The following is a 14,614-nucleotide window of genomic DNA, read 5'->3' as shown; positions in this document are numbered from 1 at the left end:
TGCAAAATATGGAGTGAGTGGTGGTGGGGGGGCAGAAACCTCTGGTGCAGACTGATCCCACTGTCTTCAACTTTAATCAACTGTATGCTAGACCGCTCTTCATCCTCCCTCTCCCTCTCTCTCTCTCCCTCTCTCTCTCTCTCTCTCATCCTCCTCTCTCTGCCCAATAATGGGCTGTTTGTAATGCAGGAGGCGAGCTCCACATCAATCATCCTCCCCAGTACCACCCCCCCCACCCCCTCGCCCAACCTCCCCGTCGCCGCCTCCACCACCTTGTCCTCCATTGCAATAAATATGGAAATGAGCAGGAGCCAGTCATTGGTAATTTCAAGCTCGGCTCACTTGTGTTAAAAAAGGACACAAATGTATTAATTGCCGGCGGCCGGAGGAATCCCATTTTCTGTGGCCATTGATTACAAAATTGGTGTGAGCAGCATTTTTTTTTAAAAGTTTGGACTGGTTTTATGTGTGTGTGTGTTACAGTGGAAGATGTGGAGCGGCAAAGGTAGCGTTGGTGATGCCCACACACACAACCTTATGTGTGTGTTCTCCGACTGCACTGCAGGGAAGCTTCACATGTACACAGTAGTGGAAATATGGTAAAGGAATATTATCTGTTTACATTTTCATATCCAGATTATATACACACACAAACGGCAGCGCCAGAACATTAACTCGGTCCTCATGAAACAGGTAGCGTGCATGTTGGCTGCACAGCTGGCTGGACTAATGTGAGATTATGTCGCGTGGAGACCCAATTATCCACAATTGATCCCAAACACCTCCTACTACAGTTCTAAGAGCATTTGTGTGTGTGTGTGTGTGTCTGTGTCTGTGCAAGACATTTACCTTGGACGTGAGCAGCTAGAAGACAGCAGGTGGACCCCCCCTAGGTCGATGGATCACTGTATTATTTTAAAGCTGGACTGTAATGAGATACTAGATCTGTGCTGATCTTTGTTTGCAAGTCTGTTTGCTTACCAACCGAAGTGCTGGAACCGATGAGGGTGAAACTTTCATCCATTCACTGAGAGATATTTAGTACGACTATTTCAACTCTTGGATTCCTCCCTCTGGAAGTGTTAATCGAAAGTAGAGCTATACGTAGATCATGCTGCCGCTGACTTGACGCAAGGTCAGTGAAAGAAGATGTACAGTATGTACGTATGGATGGATGGATAGCGTCCAGTAAGAGAGTAAGGGAGGCTGGGGGAGTTGAGCGTGCATGGAGAAAATGAGAGTTGTGAACCTGGTTGTTACATTTATTTGCGGTTTCTTTACCCTTGTGTTAGACCCCTGAACATTTTTGTTCATTTCAGAAATTCAAAACCCCCTCAGAGACAATGCTTCTTCTCACGGGAGTTGATTTTTTGTGAGGCGGTGTCATTCTGGGTAAAATGTCAAAATCCCTGTATGAGTCACCCGATTTAGAGAATAAAAAGTACAAATAGAGACATTAGCAAATAGCTAAATGACATTTTTGTCCACTTGAAGGATGATTTTCAGCACAATCAGCCACCTGTGACGGTGACCTTTCGGTGGACTTGCATGGATACTTTCGAGAAAATTGATATTTTTGTCCACTTGAAGGGTTATGGATGGAACGTTTTTGAAGTTTAACGCAAGGGCATCCAGAAGAGAACCTGATCCCATAAATGATGCACCTGAAGTATGAGACTTTGACACGAAAACGCAGCAGGGTCCCCATCTCTCGCTCTTGGCTGAACCCAATCGTCTGTGCAGATCCAACTACTTGTGTCTGCAGCCTGATCGTTTCCATCACTTCCCAGACTTTAAGGCCATGCATGAGGAACAAGGCACCACAATTCACTGAAACATGGCCTGAAGCCTGGAAATGCACCTAGCCCAGGGGTGGGCAAACCTTTTGACTCACGGGCCACAATAGGTTCTAAAATTTGACAGATGGGCCGGACCAAGAACAGATGGATGGAGTGTTTGTGTGAGCTAATATAAATGACACATGAAAGCTATTGCATTAAAGGATTTGGCCTTTTACAGGTAGCATTACAGGGAAAAGGTCAAATGAATGAGGTTTAATTATAATACAATTTTATTTAATTATATAATTTGGACAAGTCTGGCGGGCCGGATTAAAAAGACCAACATATGGCCCCCGGGCTTGGGTTTGCCCATGCCTGACCTAGCCCATGCTAAAAGCTAGGTCTGACATTGCTCCTGAAATCATCTACCAAGTCATTTTTATGGCCTCACACTGAACGTTCTCCTCACCGGCAAGTCCACGAAGCAGATGTAGACGAGATGGATAAACTTTACAGCTGGTCCCCTGCTCCAGGAGAGTATTGACATTTCTAAGCCACCTTTCATGCGTCCTCACAGCTGCATCCAAGGCTCTGATCTTGGCTCACTTAAAATACCTGTCCTCTGCCATTGAACCCCGTATGAGAAATTATTCAGGGGGGGTCCAAGACAGGTGCCTCTGGTACACAGTCCCAGTTCATCCTCTCCACAGGTTTGTCTCTACCAGGTCTGGCTGGAAGTAACCAAGTGTTCAGTGGCAGACAAGCAATAACAGTGTGACTCTGGTCTTCCCTGTCCCTGTCCCTGTCCCTGTCCCTGTCCCTGTCTCTGCATGTACTTAATGAGTTTTTTGTTGTTGTAAAGGTTAAGCGCTTAAAGAGGTGGAAATGTGGGGGGAAATGTACCGGTACGCAAGGGTAAATTAATGAATGAATGAGTGATGTAGAATGAATGAGAAGTCAAGTTGATATCAGAATGTCAGAGGTGCATCTCAGTTCTGTGAATAAAAGAGGTCCACACACACACACAAACAGATCTATCACCAATATATGTGTGCAGCTGTTTAAACAAATGCGCATGCAATATGTGTTTATGTCCACATATATTTACGCCCAATATGCTTTTTAAATGTATTACAGTTGAGGATCCTTTAGTTTACGTGTGTCAGTTAGTCTGTCTCTTCTGCCTCAAATCCCAAATAGTGCGAGTGAATTCCTGCTATTAATGGGGGGCTCCCTCATTCACGAGTGGAACGCAGTGTACACACAAACACACACACACAAACACACAAACACAGCCGAATAGTAATAAATATAATAAATCGACATTGGTCTGAGATGGTGTCCAAGGAATCTCATCTCCTCATAAATTATGACCATAAACTTGCCGCCACATAGCCTAATTAATTCTCGAGCTGTTACACAAAAGGAAATGTCGAGTGACAAATGGGCGAAGGGCTTGAAAGCTGCCAGGTCTGCAAAAAAAAAAAAATCACTCCAATTTGTAAGCAATTTTACTGTAAATCGTCAACCAGAACTGTATAACTTAGAAAACATGGTAAGTGGAAAGAGAGAGAGAGAGAGAGAGAGAGAGAGAGAGAGGGAGGGAGGGGGAGAGAAAAGGAGAGAGAGGGGGACAGAGAAAGAGAGAGTGGAGGAGGCAGAGAGAGAGAGGAGAGAGAGGACAGAGAGAGAGAGAGAAGGAGAGGGAGGGAGGTTTTTAACAGATGACACCCACAAAGCTGTGGTAAATTAAAGTGTGTAACATTAACTCTTTGTTCCTGTTGTGCTTATGTTGATATTGATGTCAGACATTGTGATGAAGATCAGATCATGAATCCATCTTTGATAACAGAATCAAGAGAAGTGTAGAACCTTGTGGAGAACCTTGTTGAGAACCAGTCCTTTGTCTTTGGGTCAGGCTAACGTTGACTAACCCTACAAACTTAGCTGACCTCGGGGTTTTTAAATGAACCTTAGTTTTAGTTTAGTTTCATTGGTGCCACATCCCCCCCCCCCCCCATCAGCCCCCTCCAGCATGGCTTGGCTTTACTGAGCAGCATAATGGAATGCAGCCTCTAATGCTGAACGAAAGCTCACTTTGACTCTGCATTGATCAACGCTCTGGAGTGATTGGGGCGGATGCAAATCACAGGGAAGTGATGGACAGCGACTGGCCTGCCTCCGCCCAGCTGGGGACCCCACGTGCCTCCCATCACACAACCCTTTATCAATGTCTGTGGACCGAGGGCCAATCTGAATGTGACTGAGGCACTCAGTGGACATGACGTTGATGAAGAGGGCCCATTGGAAGCAATGGTTCAATGACTCATTAGGGGGGGGGGGGGGGGGGGGGCTTCCTGCATTTGATACGGCGGCGGCCTTTAAGAGCACTAATTGGAGTGTAAATGTGTCCTTTCTCCTGCATCTAGGTACTGAAATGAGTTTGTGTCACTTCATCCGTTAATCTCGGTTTGAGGTCCTTTCTGTGCATGTTCTCTCTGTGTCGACATGGGTTCTCTCTGGGTTCTCTCTGTGTCTACATGGGTTCTCTCCAGGTTCTCTCTCTGTCTACGTGGGTTCTCTCCAGGTTCTCTCTGTGTCTCCATGGGTTCTCTCCAGGTTCTCTCTGTGTCTCCATGGGTTCTCTCCGGGTTCTCTCTCTGGGTTCTCACCGTGTCTGCATGGGTTCTCTCCGGGTTCTCCCCGTGTCTGCGTGGGTTCCTTTAGCTGATTCTGTTCTGTCATTAATATAATATTGAGCAATCAGAATAAGGGAATGTGAATTTTATTTCAACTTCAAGTAAATTTACTAGCCTGTTTGTTCAGGACCAGAAAGTACAGTAATAAATATACAGAGTACATTATTACTTGACCATGCCGCTACACATTTTACTGCACTTGTGTATCATTGGTGACGTTGGTGGTAGTGGTGGTGGGGGGCTTGTTGGACTTGTAGTTCAAACTGTGAGCTCGCTGTTCTATGCATAATGGTTGACAGTGCATGATTGGCAGACCAGCCAATCACAGTCCTGCAGGTCCTGAAACTACCTCCAATCAAAGTCCTTCTCACACTCGGGTTCACCAACATCACTGGGGCTCATTGGCATAAATGACGTTAGAAGTGTATTTCAGAACATTAGCACACACGTTTCCAAACTGCATTTAGGCCTGACCTCAAAGGGGATTGAACCATATCAATAAAGGCATCAATAAAAAAAAACACACAAAATAAATTCCAAGCAAAGACCACAGGACAATGAAGGGAAACACTGGCCTCCCCTCACTTTTAATTTTAATGAATAATTTCCAGTAAAATTCTCGCTGCCTATCTACTTCATTATAAACTTTGGCAACTAAGAAAAGGGGGGAATTGCCACCTAATTAATTATTTCCAGCTTTTGTTTCTAATTAAATGCATGGTTAGCCTACTCTGTGAAGGTGGGTGTGTCACAACAATGCTGTTACACCAGACACACTCAGTGCGCCCACTTCTGACTGGCACACCCACACATCTGGAACAAACCTGATGCTCGGCAGCAGAACAAAGGAAACTTTGGAAAGGAGGAATGAAGCTGCTTTGTCTGTGCACAGCGCTGGACTGCAGGCGCTGTTGTCACAGGTCATGCTTTCTTTCGAAGTAGTATTCCCCTACAGATAAATGACATTTGTTTGTCTATGTCCTCATCCTTGCTGCAGCGTGGACCCCCCCAAAAAGCCCCCCCATGAGTGAGCAAAGGGGCCCTGAGCTCGCTCCTATCTTCTAACTATGATTAATGGCTGCCAACTGTCATACATGCATCAAGAACTAAGCCATACATCATGCAGTAACTACAGCTGGCACACACTGACAAGTACACGGCAGCCATGCCACAGCAGAGGCCTAAGCTACTTGGATTTAATATTCAAGTACGTGTTGGGAAAAATATTCAATATGCGCAATTTTGACAAATTTGAAAACAAGAAAAAAGGGTTTGTGTGCATTGATGCACACGCACACACTCACGCACGGAGACACCAGCTCTATTCTCGCGTAATCCGTCATCTTGCCTATGGTTTTAATTCCTGTTAACTGCATGGTTGCATGCCGCTGCATCGCTCATTCTAATGGGATTGAATAACAGAGCTGCTTGGCTGCACTTGCAGAGGCTTGCTTTAATTGGAATGAATGTTTTTTTTTTTTTTAAACAGGAATATTCAGGCCAATTTTTCTCATCTTAAACACAATATGTGGCTCGAGTAATAGTCCTCCACTCCCTCCCGTCCCCCCCACCAGAGAGTAGGCAGAGAAAAACGTCCCTCAACAACTGAGAACATAAACGTTTGTAGATTCAGAAGATATGAAACTAAAACCTCTCCAAATAAAGCAGAACAGTAATAGACAAAAAAAGAATACAATAAAATAGGACTTTTAAAGCTACTACTACTACTACTATACTTTCTTCTTGTCCCCTGAGGGGTTGCCACAGCAGCCCAACCTTCTCCACCTCACCCTGTCCTTTGCATCGTCCTCCCCAACACCAGCCACTCTCATGTCCTCCCTCACTACGTCCATGTATCTTCTCCTGGGTCGACCTCTAGCCCTGTTCTCTGGCAGTTCCATCCTCAGCATCCTTCTACCGATATAGTCCCTGTCTCTCCTCTGGACATGTCCAAACCATCAAAGTCTGTCCTCTCTGACCTTGTCTCCAAAACATCTAACCTTCACTGTCCCTCTTATTGTCTCATTTCTAATCCTACCCAACCTGGTCACTCCCAAGGAGAACCTCAGCATCTTCATCTCCTCCACTTCTAGCTCCGCCTCCTGTCTTTTCCTCAGAGACACTGTCTCTAAGCCGTCCATCACGGCTGTCCTCACCACTGTCCTGTAGACCTTTCCCTTCATCCTCGCTGACACTCTCATATCACAGAGCACACCTGATACTTTCCTCCACCCGTTCCAGCCTGCCTGCACACGATTCTTCACTTCCTTCCCACATTCTCTCCATCACTCTGCACTGTTGACCCGAGGTCCTTCTTCAGTGTCCATCTCACACTTAATAACAGTGTTTGATAGGTTATTCCACTTTTGCCAAGCACAACAGAGTCTGTCCAATTTAGGCTCACACAGCCCCTCTTGGAGCTTGTTGCAGGAGGAATACATTTGTATGTTTCTGCCCAGTCATCTCAATAGAGTTGGTCTATAGGTTTTTCCACTTGTCAGCCAATCAGGGTGTTCCTTTCATAATTGATGTAATCCGCCGACGCTATTGGCGTGAAGCTCAAACAGGAAATGTCATTTGTTTATTGCTTGTCTCTGGATGGGTTTCCAGCCCATTCTCATCAGTATATGTGTACACAGAGTGCTCAATACTCATAAGTACACAGCGACGACGCAGTGCCCAGATTAGTGCATGTATAATACCCCCCCCCCCCCCCCACCTAAGTGAATTAATTGAATGGCTATAATTGATCATCCATGTCACGGGTTTGAGTTGCAAATCTCCTTCTAATCCAGGTATTTCCCTCCCAGGGTAAGCATGGGATTGCTTTAATTAGCAGCATAGCCATGTGTGTTGGGCGCAGTGGCGTGGCAGCGAGTACCTGCAGCTGGAGTTACAGTGTGTTTGGGTGATAAGGGCTTTCTTTGCTGGTGCATTTAGCCACTTCCTCAAACACTCCCATAATGCCAAAAAGAAAATATGCTAAACTGGCAGGAAAACCCCATTTGGGCAGGAGACGCTATAAAGTGTGAACAATATATAAACCGTTACAGTCTTTAGGGTTTTCTTGTCCTAGTTCATATTTTTGTGTCTTAAAAGTAAGAAATATAGCAAATTGTAGATTCCCAATCAAAGCTGTTTGAAGTTAGTTAATCCCAATCTGTAGCAACCCGTGATTCGTGTCATCCGAGCTCGCTCTGGAAGACGCAAGAACACCATTCACCATTCAGGTGGAGTCGCAAAAAGCCAAAGTGTCAATGAAGCTACCTTAAAGAAATCACTGTATATGATTAACCAGCATATAATGTGGTAGCCATGGCAACCAGCGCCCTAGATAAGGGCTGCATCAGCGCTAAGAGGATTTAACGGGTCGTCCCTCCTGTACCCACCATTGCTGCTTAGACCAGCTTCATGCTAACGACTGCTTACAGACCCAGGGTTCGAGGACTGAGGGGTGCAGCTCCGTTCTCGAGGCCTCCGTTTGAGAATCCAGACTGGATTATTTTAAAAAGAATCAACAACCTACCACCACTTCGCTGATATGCTGAGGTGTGGTGGGTTCTGCTGTGTGACGCCCACCCGTTCATTTTCTTGCTGCTTTTCCACTTTGCGGGTCGCGGGAGTTACTGCGTCCTGTCCCAGCCTGCTGTGGGTGAGCGGCGGGGGACACCTCGGATGTGTCGCCAGCACATCGCGGGGCCACACAGAGACACACAGACTACACACACCCTCACACACGACGGACAAGCTGGATGAATCAGTTCACATGCATTGCATGTTTTTGGAGGAAACCGGGGAACCTGGAGAAAACCCAGGCAGAAAAAACCCTAACCCTAACTGCTCACGGATAGGATTCGAACCCGGAACCTTCTTGCTGTGAGGTGGCAGCGCTACCCACTCCGCCACCGTGCTGCCCACTGTATACCGTTACAGACACAAAGAAAAAGAGCAGCCAGACATTCAGTATGGATCCCAGGGTAAGGCCTCTCTGCTGATGCTGCCTACAGTAGGTGACAGCGCCACCTGCAGGATGGCAATGACCCGTCGGGTGGCACGAGGGAAACAACATGCCGGTGTCATGCAGGACTAGCAGGAGTATGAATGCAACCTTAACTTACGTCACCTGAAAGCCTTCTTGCATGTGTGTGTGTTTGTGGTGTGTGTCAGATTAAAGCAGGGTTGGGGCGACGCATTTCCTCTCTCAAAGGGGTGATTTTTTTAAACACGTAACAAATAAAATTCTGTGATGCTGATTGGCCATGTTTATTGATTTGCTCTGGTGAATTTAATGAATTTGGTGGAAGAATCACAAACTCTGGCTCTTACTTCGTATAGCATTAAGAATGCTGCTGATTCATGAGACCAAGTGTTGGTGACTGGCAGAGTGGTTTTGGGATCTCAGCGTGCGAGGCTGAAATGTGCACAACAACGTGTCTGCTGTTTGCTGCTGTTTGTGTTTCGGGCCTGGAATATATGCTTGCAGTTTTATATTCAAAAGGGCGTTTACGTCGACAGACTGATTCCATGATTCCATCTGGAGCCCTTGTGCTGCTGAACACTTTGTGTTTAACACACTCGTGTGTGAACGTGACTCTGGGCTGCGATAGAACGCTGTGGCGACCGACACAATGATGAAATATGAAAACGATTCAGAGCATCTACTCTGCAGAGTCGAGCGATGCCGTAGCACCGGCAAAGGAGCATGTCTGGCACTATATTGAAACAACATTCATAAAAAAGAAATGAAATGCTGGGCGCTCACTGAAACACCTAGCTAGCATACTTAAGCGTGGATTCCTTGTAAAATGAAGGGAAATTGCCAGTGCAATCAGACACAAACAAACTCATGGAAAAAAAGACAGGGGAAACGTTGCCCGGAGCGAAAAAACAACAACAACAACACAGCAGTTGGTCCCCAATATGTGAATGACAAATGAATATCACTCAGCGGGTCAGATGGTGCAGACACAGTCCATGCGCTGTGCTAATCAGGCCAGACTACGGACCTCACAAACCATCAGGACATCCTGCCGGGGGAAATTAGTGCTTTCCAGTTTGCTAGACGAGTATATTTCCCTCCCTGGTTGACCGCATTGTGTGTTACATGGGCAATTTCTTTATGTAAATTGTGCTAGAATGGGTTACAGACCGACCCGAAGCGAAGGCATTCTGTAATAGATTGATCAAATAACAAAACAGAGGTATCTTTGGGACATTTTCTCTGGAGTAAACTACAATTAAGGCAAGAAGACGGTCAGTATAGGCTGATATATTAACTAATTATGGCTTTTAACCACATCACCGAATGGAAACAGTGTAGGAGGAACGGCAACGACTGACAACCATTTATAACATTTGTCGGTAAGAAACTGGTAACACGACTTTCACCTTAGGTTGAGCTAAATTAAAAGCTGTGAAAATGTTGCATTTGGTTATAATTTAATATTATTACACTATGCTGTAGTTTAACTAGAAAGTCACTCAGAGAGCACAGACCTCCTCCAAGCAGCTCGTTCCTCTCCTAACTGGATCTACACCGTCCACATGGTGATCTGGATCAGCACCAAGAGGTTCTAGATTGTTCTTGGTATCTTTAAACACCAACCATGAAGAGTAAAACTGAATCAAAGTTGATGTGTATTTTTAACAAATTTTTGAATCCATAAATGGTGTTTTAATGTTAACATGTAATATTTGTTACTGACTCCATTCTGGATCTGATCCAGATGAATGTTGGTGGTGAGATAGAGACCCCCCCCCCCCACACACACACCCTACAATTCCATAAACATTGATCAATAATCAAGGAGATAATAAGGAACAGATTTTGAAGCTCCATTGACTGCAATGTTACCAAACATTTAAAAGCGATCCAGAATCCCGGATCACTTCTGGATCTGTTCCTGATAACATTCCCAACATTTCCTGAAAAGTTCATCAATATCTGTCCAGAGGTTTTTCAGTTATCTTGCTACCAGACAGCCAGACAGACAGAAAATAACAAATGCATTCATCAAATGTAGAGGCTGAACATAGTTATAGTATTTTACCATCAAACGCCCTTCTGTGTTGGTTTTGTTGTTTTATAGAAGGAAGCTCCTGTCAAGATATTTGAAGTGTCACTAAAGCAAACAATATTAGTGTCAGAGTCAGTGTTTGACACAGCTTTTCACAAAGAGTCCCTTTTCTCCTTTGTTTGATCAAAAACTGGTGTTTTTGGTGAAACCAGCCTGTTTGACTGCTGATAACGAAAGAACGTAAAAACGTAAAAACAAACGTGCTTTTCCGATGAAGGAAGAGTCCATTCTTTCTCATGGAAATAGAACACAATCTTGTGTTGGGCTCGAAAGATTGTCCAACATGCTCTCAAGCCGCTGGCAGTGTGGGATCGCTGCTCTGAAAAATCCCATCAACAATCAAATGGATTTTTCTATTGACTGTGGCGCCCCTTGTGGACAAGATTAGTATCTGTAAATACCTTCATCTTCATTTTGGAAGAGACTGATCAATGGCACCAAATATGTTTTTGCTAATTGGAGAATTCATAGCTAACAACACAGTGTTGATACAAGATCAATAACTACAACAATAGCGATAGCTACTGACGTTGTTCATACATCTGCAGTAACTCAACTTTAAAGCTTCATCTATAAAGGTGCTGTTTTTAAAGCACTTTTCAATGCCTACGTGTGAAATATAACATGAACACGACTGGGTCGTGTAACAAGCCACGCCTCTTTTGTTTACCAGGTGCATTTGCCTGTCAGACCAATCTGATTGGGTCGGAGTCGGCTGTTAAAGGGTGATGTCACGCAATGAGAGTGAAAGTGAACAGCAAGATGAGCTGATTGCACCAGAAGGTCACACAAGGACATGAGCTCAGACAGGGGCTGCCGATGGCTCCCTGAGTGTATATTGTCCTTTACAGCTTCCGTGCTCTTCCCTCCGAACCGCCCTGCATGCTTGTTGAGATGAAAGGAAACAGATTCTTTTATTTTTGTGTGTGTACATTTCTGTCGCAGGCCGCCGTTGCACATTGAAGCACAGGAAGGACGTTAAACAGAGAAAGAATGAGCGTAATAAAATAAAAGCCATGTATGCGGACATCAGTCCTGTCAAAAAATATGTAAAACATAATAAAAACAGAGAATGAAATCTACTTTTGAATTACTTAAATATCCACATTGAGCAATGTAGTTTTTATATATTGATATAATTGATATAATTTTTAATTTGTATTAAATTCTCTGCAGAAAAGAATTTAGAAAAGAAAACTACTACTACTACTAGTACTACGCAGACTGTACTTTCTCCTTGTCTCATGAGGGGTCCCCACAGCAACCCAACCTTCTCCACTTCACCCTGTCCTTTTCATCATCCTCCCCAACACCTCCCTCACTGCATCCATGCGTCTTCTCCGACATACATCTTTCACGGGTGAATATGTATATTATATATTGATCTTTGTCCGCGGCAACAATTGCATCGACATGTATTTTGTAACTTGCAGCCAATCAGAGTGTGTCTTGTCATCGTGACCCTGGGTCGGTATGGCAGGCTGGACTCTTCTGGCCCTTGAAGCAGCAGGCAGGCGATGATCAGGGCATTTAGAAGGGCTGCTGCTGCTGCTTGGACTGGTCTCTCTGGAAAGCGGGCTCGTCAGGGCTAAACCAGCTCATGCGATTGAGCCGGGGAACAACCAGAACTGGGTAGAAGTAGTTCAGTTCCTCTAATGGTCTTGATTGCCGGTGTCGGTCAGAGTATCCGTGTTAGTCAGAGACTGCTCCACAACCAGTGATAAACTCCTTGCAGTGCATTAGATTAGTAAAGGAAATGGTCCAGCGACTTAAACGTCTCCTTGTGCCTCCGGGGGAAGGAGGAAGTGTAAAGAGTAGTGAGGTGGCAAGACAAACAGCTCGTCAGCAGAGGGTCGCTTATCAGGCTGCTACCGGACTGTGTCTCCCCTCCTCGCTGAGCATCGAGACAGGAACCGGGCCTCAGCGACCAACCAGGCCGCTCCATTGATTAACGGTATTTTCTGTTTGTTTGAGGGGAGGAGAGGAGCGGCGGCACGCCTGCGAGCTGCAGCTCGGTGCAACTCGGTGCAACGCGAGGGTAGGCCTCCAGCAGAGCCGCTCTGCATTTAAAGCTAGCAGCCCAACGCTTCTCATCTGGAGGGGGCTCTAAAAGCAGCCCCTCTCATTTAGAACGTCACCGCCTGCTGGGCCCGGTCCTCCTATTGACTCAATATTTTGGCCCCTGTTGTAACCATAATGTCCCTCTAAGCAATCACGCGTTCACATACAGTAGACTGACTTTGATCCCGGGGGGGGCTGCTCTAACGTCCTGACGTGGAGATTTAAACTGTCATTTAAAGCCCATTCAGAGTTGTTTTATTTGTCCAGCGCTCGACTACAAGGTCAGTTTGCACCAACAGCTGATGGGTGATCAATGGCAGATTTGAATTTAAAGAACCGTGGCCTCAGGGGCGGTCAGTTGCCGGTGCGTGGTGTTAGCACGGGGGGGGGGGGCTAATCCAGAAGCTCAGCAGAGAGCTATATCCTCCGCTAGGCCCTCCACCCCACCTCCCCGAGCTTGGTTAGCTCTCAGCACCATGATTAATTCATGGTGGATTAGAGTGCAGGCAGGGGGAGAAACCAGGGATTGCATATGAGCCCAACTGCACATGGGAGAAAAAGGATCCGCGGATTCACAATCCTGATTATTCATTTCTCTCGAAGCATAAACAGTTTTTCAGAGTCACGTGTCAGTCTTAGGGTATCTGGATCATTCCTATGTCCAGTGGCATAAATTAGGAGGAGTCCCACCCTGCCGCCAGGCCGCAGCGCTAAGTGTAAGCTTGCAGGGAATAACAATGTAGGGGCGAGCTAACAAAAGCATAACAAGCAGGCGAGCTGCGGTCACGCCAATTCCATCATTGCCCTTCACAGTTGCACAACTAACTGCTTATGATTAGTTGACGACCTCCAGTAAATGACGAGAGGATACCGAGGCTGCAGCCAAAATGGTCGGGGAAAGAAGTGGCATCAGGACAAGTCATGAATTTGCCCCCTTCCCTTGTGTCGGCTAGAACGAGCCACTGGAAAAATATTACTCCAAATGGAAGAGAAGTGAAATCAGCAGAAAAGTTGCTGCTGTTTCGACGCCTGTCCTGTTTGTCTATGAGCTGCTCCTCGAGCCATCCCAACGCCGGGAGGAGAAACTCCTCCACCGACAGTTTAGAAACACGGAGCAGCTTCAATTGTATTTAATGTTTCTGGATTTCGTTCATCACTATCAACAGATTTTCAGCTGTCATCATCTCAACCCTGAGAGAATGGAACATTAGAGGTGGAGACAAGAGGCTTGAGCCCTGCGATGCAGCGGCGCCGACATGGAATGGGTACCGGCAGGTATAGCTGCGCCAAAGAAAATGTGTTCATAAGTATATTTTCTGGTTTTATTAGAAACACATTATTGTCAACATGTTGTATTTGTACAGTGAATGGTCTAGTATGCACTGGAGGTCACATAAGCTTGGGTTTATTGGAACAATAAAAGACATACCGCAGGGGCTCGATATTCAAAGGGAGGTTGTTGCAGCGACTCGCTGCATATTTGACCATCAGTTTTTAATAGCTTGAATTTTTCTCCTTTGAAGACACAAAAATAAAACCTGTCTAAGTATGTAATATTAACAATTTCATGACTGCATCGTCAGCAGACTAAAAAAAAATGAAGTCAATTCCTCCTTTCAACACTTAGATTTTGTCTCAACACATTCTGCAGATGACGGTGCAAAGCACTTTAACAGTATTTGTGCTATTGGTTTTTTTTTGTTTTATTTGGCAAATGTCTACTTTTTTTTACTCTTTTATTTTGCTTTTTTTTGTAAACAACATCTTGTACAAACTAGCACAGTGAACCACAACCCCAGCAAATGCGTTTTCATCTCCATACAATATAAATGAAATCAATACAAAAGTTTGGTTGGTTGCTTGGAACATTTTTATGTGGATCGAGCGGTTCTGAAACATGGTGTTCGAGACTTCTGGACTCCTGAATTAGAGCGATTACGTAAACAGTTGACTGTTCTAAGTCCCTTTAGAACCCCCACGAGAAGATTTTTAGAAG

Source organism: Brachionichthys hirsutus, chromosome 11 (genome assembly GCF_040956055.1).
Source record: "Brachionichthys hirsutus isolate HB-005 chromosome 11, CSIRO-AGI_Bhir_v1, whole genome shotgun sequence".
NCBI classification, from domain to species: Eukaryota; Metazoa; Chordata; class Actinopteri; order Lophiiformes; family Brachionichthyidae; genus Brachionichthys; species Brachionichthys hirsutus.
Note: the sequence above shows the minus strand (reverse complement) of the source record.